Here is a 9070-nt window from a genome sequence, read left to right as displayed (position 1 = left end):
CTGTTTTGGCCCAGAGCAATGCCACAGGGACAGGGAGAGACCAGCGTTAATTACTGAGGTCTGATGCTTTGTCTCTGAAATCCAATTGAGCCGCAGATGAAAACACGGCCAGGCCGCTTAGTTACCGGCGACACAGGGTGTCGAAGCTTTTGATTCCCATCTGCCTCCGAAGAAGAAGAAGCCTCTGTGATTTTAATCCATCTCATTAATATCGCCTCCGCAAACACACTCTTAATTGTCTCTAAAGTTGAGATTGTACCATGTGAACAACATTTTCTCCATGATGTTATTGACCCCTGTTCCCAAATGTAGGATATGAAATGCTGCCTTGCCTTGTAGAAATGAAGAATTCTTTATGATGATCAATATTATATGATTATTACCTTCTTGCTGGGAAATCCGACACATAGATTAGGAAATTGGATGAATTGAGTGTCATGAGTCTACATTGGCTTCTAATAACCAGTTGGTTAAAGTAATTGGCTTTTCTGAAGTGAGGGGTTATTAGATGAAGTTAACATTAACATTACCAACCCGTTTTTCCTGTCTTTTTTTTCTTGAGAGACTGAGTTTTATCCTGGTTGGATAGACTCCCTTTACGGAGACTCAGTGTGGGCAAGAAATAGTCATGAGAAGTTCGTTTTTAATCGGGCATCACAGTAAGTCATAGGGGGTCCTGAACACTTACCAGATCAAGAGAGTGATCATATATTACCATTGACGGTGTGGCGAAACGAACTATAAAATATTAACAATAATCATAAAACCTGCCCTGTCAGCTTAAGAAAAAAAAGACCCCAGAAACTCTGTGGATATAATAAATGTAAGTGTAGAGCTGGGCATTTCACAGGATTATGGCCATTCTGAAATACTGTAAAATGCATTGCTGCATGCTCTGGATATGTAATTGAAGGTAGACATGGAGAAAGCTCAGACATAAAAAAATTGAAATCAGATTTTTAGATTACATTAGAAAAAATAATTTGACGGTTTATTGGCTTTTTAGTTAAGTACGTTTCATTTCAAGAATTGGCAGTCACGTCCATTGTGGTTTTTCACTGAATATATGCTTAGGCTTCACGATGCTTATGTCTGCAAAACTCATCTGATGCTTGATGTGAAAAAATGACCCGTCTTTAGGGAAACAGAGACAGTATTATAATGTATTAGTTATGTTTAATTCAGATAATCGGCATATCAGCAGCACTACAAAATCTAATGTATCAGAGCAGTGATTGTTTCTGAATCTCAGTCTCTCTATTCAAGTATAATCTTTAAAAGCAACCTGTTTTATATTAAGGCTTGTTTATACATTCTCAAGTTGTCCACTCAGTAGTAATGCAAGCCTTCCATAGCTTTGCTCAGTCTTTAATGTGACTTCCACAGCTGAGGATATGCAGTAATGGTGTGTGGTTTCAGACATAATCCCTCAGTCTTCCAGTGGAGCGCTTGTCATCGTTTGAGTTTATTCAGACCAGTTTTCCCACCAATAAACATGCCTGTTGGTATTGTTGAGTATCTTAGAGTGCACGCTTTGGTGCTACAGATCAAGCTTAAGGGATCTAATACTCTTTAAGTCAACAGTGACTTCACTCCTGGTTGGGAGAGTATTACCCAATCCATCAATACTATGCAGGTTGACCCACTGAGATTCTCAGCTAAGTATGACAAATGCAAATGTCTCTCAGTCTACAGTAGATATGTTACAGACACGGGTGTAATCTGTTTTCTTTTTCCATTGTCATTTTTAGCAGGGGTTTGCCGATAGATCAGTGATGAGAGAGTGACTATTGAGAGAGTGAGTATTGGTGTTTTTGTTATGAAAGTAGCTCAATTTTAAACTATGAATATGCAGTATACTTGAATAATAATATATTAAAGGCGGAGAAAGTGGGGTGACAGCAGCGTTTCCAGTTTGGTAATGCTATCAGTTATAAGCAGTCAATAAATTGTCACAAAAAATGTGTATGCATGGGTTTTTTATGTGTATGCTTCAAAATAAAGTAAAGCATAAAAATGTCTGTCGTCGTCAGTAATACGCGTGTGGAGCTCTGTCTGTGTAAATTGCTGAATTGGTGCTAATGGTATTGTATTTCTAACAATAGATGTCAAATGGGCGACTGAGAAACGCTTTAAAAATGGATCAGGTGTAGCCCTGGCTGTGGCGTGACTGGCTGGCTGGGGCACCTGCACCATACGCCGGCAACCCTGGTTCGATTCCCGCCCCGTGGTCCTTTCCCGATCCCACCCAGATTCTCTGTCCCACTCACTTCCTTCTCCACTGTCCTGTCTGATTAAAGGCATAAAAAGCCCAAAAATATACTTTAAAAAAAATGGTGTAATTTTCCAGTTAGGCCATGTCCACACATAGCTTTTTAAAAACATCACAACACAATCCAAAACCTCCGTTTTCACCTATCCACATGCAAACACTGAAACAAAGCTTTCGAAAATCTGAGTTTTGCCGTGAACGAAAGGCCAAAACGCAATAAAAATCTGTGGGCCAGATGTACGTACATTTGCGAACGTAGCGTTATCAGCGTCATGGACACACCGCAGATTGCGAACGCTGTCAGACCCAAGTTTCCGTCATATTTATCAATCGTTCAATCCTTAGTGTAAACTGCGCCTTTCTCTGCCTTTCTCCGCCCATAAACGCAATTTACGAACATCCACAACTGAATGGCAAGCGCAGTTGAATGAAGTTAACTGATGACAACATTAAAAATAATCAAACGTTTAGCGATCATGAAATAATACCATACATGATAAGATGTAAACAAGCAGGGAGATAATGAAGATCAGTAGTTCTACTCAAACTACTTGTGCACGTAGGCTATGGAAGATTGGTCAAATCTAGCAAGTAGGAAAGTTTAAGTGAATGACGTGAAAGTAAGACATTGGAAAGGCCAACGAAAGTTGAGGTTGCTTTTGGTAGTACAAATACTTTCACCACAAAAACTGGTGCTCTAAATAGCGATTCTGTTGTCTTTGAAAGGTTCTCTTACTGACGCATTGAACTGCAATTTGGATTAACACCTGCTTTTACAAGGCGGAAGTATTTAGGCGCAGAATAGACACACGCTTTCAGGAGCAGTCTTTGTACATACCGCGGAATACATAATTAGGCGCTCTTTACTCTTCCCCTCCCATCTTTTTACGCTAAACTCCCACTTTCCCCTGGATCCTCCCATGAATGCATATGCATGACATGACAAATGCAATCTGCCACTTTCAGCTCCCGCGACAGGCAGTTTGCGCTTTTACATCATTGCGGCCTGTTTGTACATACCTCGCAATGATTTTACACGCACATTGCGAAACAAATACGCCTGAAGTGGGCGCAAAAGCGTTTTTTAAATACGAGGCTACGTGTGGACATGACATTAGAGTTCCTTTCCCTTCCAGGGCATATTCCACATGCAGTTGCAACACTACATTAGCTCCTCCAGTTGTTCCTGATGCACAGTGTTGGAGATGCAAAACATTGATTAATTGAACAATTAAACAAATGAATCAATTAACAAATTGTCTGTTGAATGACAATGATAACAATAGCTTTATAACGATTGCTTTCATTAATTATTTGGGTGGGGCAAGACACTATTTTTGGGCCACGTCCACACGAGTGACATGATACTGTCATGAATGTGTCCTAAACAAGGCATAAACGTTTATGACATAACGCTTCTGTTATTAAGTGACATTTGTTTTTTGTCATAACAAGTTATAGGGTTAGGATTAGGGTTAGGGTTAGAGCAGGGGTATTCAATTAACCTTCAGCGAGGTCCAGTTACGGAAAATTTCCTTAAGCAAAGGTCCGGAGCATCACGGAGCATACATACATAGCCTATACACGTGCATGTATAGGCTATTGTATATGTGTGTAGATATATATTTGGATGGATGGATGGATGGATGGAGCCTAGTTGTAGGCCTAGGCCTAATGTTTAATGTGAAATAAAATAAGTAGCCTAAAAGGCAACATTCGAAATGAGGAGAAATGAGGCAAGATAAGAGTAATTGGGGAGAAAAACTGAGTAACCTTTTTAAGATCTTAAAGTGAACTTAAAATAAAATTTGAGCTGAGACAAGGATATTCCAAAGCTGGTTCCTTGAAGCCATCAATCAGCAAGTTTAATTTTCTTTCCGACCCGAAATCCTGGAAACTCAGGAACATCACGTTGTTGGGCAGTGAATGGATGTAGGCCTAACTAGATTGTGGTGGATCAATTGCCCTCTTAAATCATAAAAAATATTCTGTGGTCTCAGTTCACTGTTGAATGGGTAGGCCTAGCCTACCCTATGCTTGCTCAAAATATATGCTTTGTCTAGTAGAGGTGCTTCAAATTGGCGCTTTTAAAAATTGCCTGTCTCAGAATATATAGAAGAGTCGGTCCAGGGCAATTCCGCGCAAAACTGCCACATCCATAATGCCAACATGCCGTGGTACCCTATTTAGTTGGCGTTATGGACGTGACAGTTTTGCGTGGTATTGCCCCCATATCGTTATATAAATCTCTGTCGCTGTCTAGCTTTCTCCTCTTTGAGCAATCCATGATTTGAAAATAACTGACTTATCGCTAACTTAGATATCCATCTGATTGATTCTAGTCCCGTCTCCCCCTCGTTTCAGGCTATCAGTGAGTCTCTTCACCATTGTAACTTTACTCACTGACTCGACTTTATCAGAATGCACAGATTTCACTGGCTGAGTAGCAGCAAGCGAAATGATGGTTCCTGAAGCTACTGAAGTAAATGCTGTTATCCTAACCTACGAAATATGTAGCGCAGCTTTGAAATCTTACGGGAAAATCTAAATTAGGCTATTATGGTCCGGCCCACACAAAACCATTCTAGGCCTGCCGCTTCGTCTTGGGGTCCTCCTTCACCTTGCCGTCTCTGTGGTAATACGTCACATTCCACTCTTTCACATTGCATGTGCTTGGTCGCCCTGAGAGCACTGGAGAGCCTGGAATAGAAGAGTTTTTAAATATGCTTTCTGGCATTCACAGATGGAAAGGCAGTTATATGCCAGATGTTGTTGGCACTTTGAAACTCGCACAGTCTGTTACACTGTTACCTCAGCATGAGCACCTTGTCTGGGCCAGACTGCCCTCCACTGCGCCACTGTCTGTGGGAAGTGCTGTCCTCATCGAGCCACCAAAATCACAAACCCACAAAAAGAACATCAATGTTGGTAGAGTTGTGGCGTCCCTGTCTGCAGATGGATGGTTGCCAGTTAAGATCTTGAATCCCGGTGACAAACCAATCACACTTCAGAGAAACTCAAAAGTGGCTGACGTATGCACGCCTTGCTCTTGAAGATCTTGAAGTCGACTCACATCCAGCAGACCAAGACGAGCTCAGAGTGCAAAGCCAGATAGTCGACCATGCAGAGGGCACTGTCACTCCATCACACAGCTTCTCTGAACGCCTTAAACACCTCGGTCTGAGTGATCTCGATGTTGACTCCTGTGAAATTTCACCCTATTGGAAAGGCCAGCTAGTACAGCTGATTCACAAGTATGAGAGTGTCTTCTCAAAGGATAAATTAGACTGTGGCAAGGCCAAAGACTTTTTCCATCGTATCCATCTGTCTGATGATCGTCCATTCAGGCTGCCTTACCGTCGTGTGCCTCTAGCTCACTACCATAAGCTCAGGGAAGTGCTTACTGATATGGAGGAACGCGAGATAATCCGCAAGTCATCGAGTGAGTGGGCTTCTCCTGTAGTGCTTGTGTGGAAGAAGAGTGGAGACCTGCGCATCTGTGTTGATTACAGGTGGCTTAATGCACGGATGACAAAGGACGCACACCCGTTGCCACATCAAGCAGACTGTTTAGCTGCATTAGGAGGAAATGCCATATTTAGTGCCATGGACCTCACCTCAGGATTTTATAACATCGAGATGGCAGAAGAGGACAAAAAGTACACTGCTTTCACAACACCTATGGGGCTCTATGCGTTTAACAGGCTGCCTCAAGGACTGTGCAACAGTCCTGCCAGTTTCATGCGCCTCATGATGAACATCTTTGGTGATCAGAACTTCCTCACTTTGCTCTGCTACCTCGATGATCTCCTTGTCTTTGCCCCGGACGAGGGTGAAGCACTTAAGAGACTGGAGCTGGTCTTCAGTAGACTCAGTGCTCATGGGCTGAAAATGGCCCCCAAGAAGTGTTACGTGTTAAGACGGAGTGTGAAGTTCTTAGGCCATATTGTGGATGAGACTGGAGTAGCAACAGATTCTGATAAAGTAAAGGCCATCACGGGTATGACCGTTGCTGATCTTATGATAGAGTGAAACCATCTCAGAAAAAGATCAAGTCGTTTCTTGGAATGGTCATGTATTATCAGAGATTCATTGCTCCAGCATTGCCAAACCACTGTTCACACTCACTGCTGCACCCAGAGGGAAGACAACCCGGAGAGGTGTCTGTGGCTTTAAGAGACTCCGTCCTGAAGACTGGAAGGAAGAACACCATGTTTCATTTGAGCAGCTGAAGACTGTTCTCCTTGAATCTGTAATACTGGCACATCCAGACTTCAGTCGCCCATTCATCCTGTCAACAGATGCATCACTTGATGGTCTCGGTGCTGTGCTGTCTCAGGTTCCCCAGGGTGAGACCAAGGCTCGTCCCATCGCCTTTGCAAGTAAAGCACTCAGTCGTGCCCAGAGTAACTACCCTGCCCATCGTCTAGAGTTCCTGGCTCTTAAATTGTCTCTTTGTGACAAGTTTAGTCACTGGCTGAAAGGACACCATTTCTCTGTTTGGACAGACAACAACCCGTTAACCTACATCTTAACGAAGCCAAAACTCAATGCATGTGAGCAGAGGTGGGTTGCTAAAATGGCACCATACAGCTTCAGCATACAGTACATTCCTGGTAGGAAGAATGTGGTTGCAGATGCACTGAGCAGACAGCCCTTTGTTCCCAGCCCAGTATCAGTGAGAGATTGGTAAGGGAGCCTTATGAAGTTCTACTGGACGAGGCAAAGCACTTCAAGGAGAATGTTGTTCAACATGCTTTCCGTCTGAGTGCCAAATGCCAAAGTGTGGAACCAGTGGATGCTGGCCAAGAGCTGATGTGCTCCTCCCTTTCCTCCGATGAAGTGTCAGCAGTGCTGAATAGTTACACTGAGTGGAACACAGGTACCAAAGACAGAGTTGTCTCGTGGCTATCGCAAGATGTGCAGAACCTAATACCACCAGGGCAAAGTCCATTACCAATGTTCACACTGAAAGAGCTTCAGGATAAGCAGCAAGAAGACCCTGTGCTGTCTCGAGTTCTACCCTATGTCGTGCATGGCAGGAGGCCATCAAGACGAGAGAGGGCAAAAGAGACACTGAAAACCCTGAAAACTCTGAAGCAGTGGGACAAGTTGAAGATCTTGGATGGAGTCTTATACCGAGTGTGCAAAGACCCATTGACTGGTAAGAAGCGACACCAGTATGTTGTCCCATCTCCTCTGTGTGAGCAAATTCTGCAAGGTGTCCATGACGAGGCTGGTCACCAAGGTCAGAGCAGGATGCTCTATCTGGCCAGGGAAAGATTCTTCTGGGTCGACATGGAAAGAGATGTGCGTGAGTATGTACGATGCTGCATGCGCTGTGTTGCCAGTAAGACACCTGAGCCTGAAGGCAGAACCCCGCTGGAGAGCATCAAGACCACTCGGCCCTTGGAGTTAGTCTGCATAGATTTCTGGTCTGCAGAAGATTCAAGTGGCAAGAGTGTGGATGTGTTGGTGGTTACTGATCACTTCACGAAGATGGCCCATGCCTTCCCATGTCATGACCAGTCAGCGAAGCAAGTAGCTCGTCAACTGTGGGACCGGTACTTTTGTATATATGGCTTCCCAGAGAGTGTGCATTCAGATCAGGGTGCCAACTTTGAGAGCCATTTGATAAAGGAGTTGCTGCAGGTTGCTGGCGTAAAAAAGTCCAGAATGACCGCCTACCATCCGATGGGCAACAGCCAAGTGGAACGATTCAATCGGACCCTTGGTGGCATGATCCATGCCTTACCTCCTCGTGCCAAGAAGAAGTGGAAGAATTCCTCGCTTGCCAGTCGATGTGATGTTCTATAGTGTCAGCAGAGATCAAGACATCATTGACTATAACACCTATGTCAGGAGGGTGAGAGCTGACTTAAAGGAAGCCCTGGCCATCGCTCAAGTCAACACAGAGGCGAGACAACAGCGCCAAGCAGAGCAGTACAACAGACGAACCAAGGGCCGGGACATTGAGGAAGGAGACCATGTCCTACTGGCAAACAAGGGCGAACGTGGACGGAGGAAGCTGGCTGACAGATGGGATCCCACTCCATATCTAGTCATCTTCAAAGACCCCAAGTGTCATACATAGTGGGTGAGGAACACCAGCACCGGTCAGGAGAGAGTGGTCCAAGTGAGCTTCCTGCCTATTGAGAAAGAACAGGATGAACAACCGTCCTTTGATGACTCTGAATCAAGCGGTAGCCAAGACGACCTGGGCTCAAGGCACGCCACATCATCTGTTGCAATGGATAAGACGCAACAAACTGTGGAGTGGGTAGCCACGTTGTCCCCTTCTGACCATACTGCAATGAGTCTGTGTGACCCTGAGGATGGAGATCCAGAGCAAGTGAGATGCAATCCAGACACAGAGTCCATCACCAATCTCTCTGATGCCCAGGCCACCATGGAAGATGAGGTGCGAATTGATGACGCAGCTGGACAAACTGTATTGACCAGTCTGGCATCGAACCATTCACCTCGCTTAATCCAAGGGGCGGGCAGAGAATTGTCTTTCAAACTGCCTAGGCATGCAATAGGCCAGCGCTACGACCATATCCGTATCCGGTCGGCAAAACGGCAAATACATCCTTCTTCGAAAGGAATGACTTAAGTGCATTGTGTTGCTCAACTTTCAAAGAAAAGCACAAGTCCAACTTCTCCAAAGTTGACGCTTCAAACAACCGCTCTTCGTTCGCCATAGCCACCTTCCTTGTTGTTCACCGTCGCAGGACTGTCGTTATCCTGTTAAGCCCGCCTTAAGACTCTCTAACAAAATAGAGCGCTGTGATTGGA

The sequence above is a fragment of the Alosa sapidissima genome, chromosome 14, assembly GCF_018492685.1.
Source record: "Alosa sapidissima isolate fAloSap1 chromosome 14, fAloSap1.pri, whole genome shotgun sequence".
NCBI classification, from domain to species: domain Eukaryota; kingdom Metazoa; phylum Chordata; class Actinopteri; order Clupeiformes; family Clupeidae; genus Alosa; species Alosa sapidissima.
Note: the sequence above shows the minus strand (reverse complement) of the source record.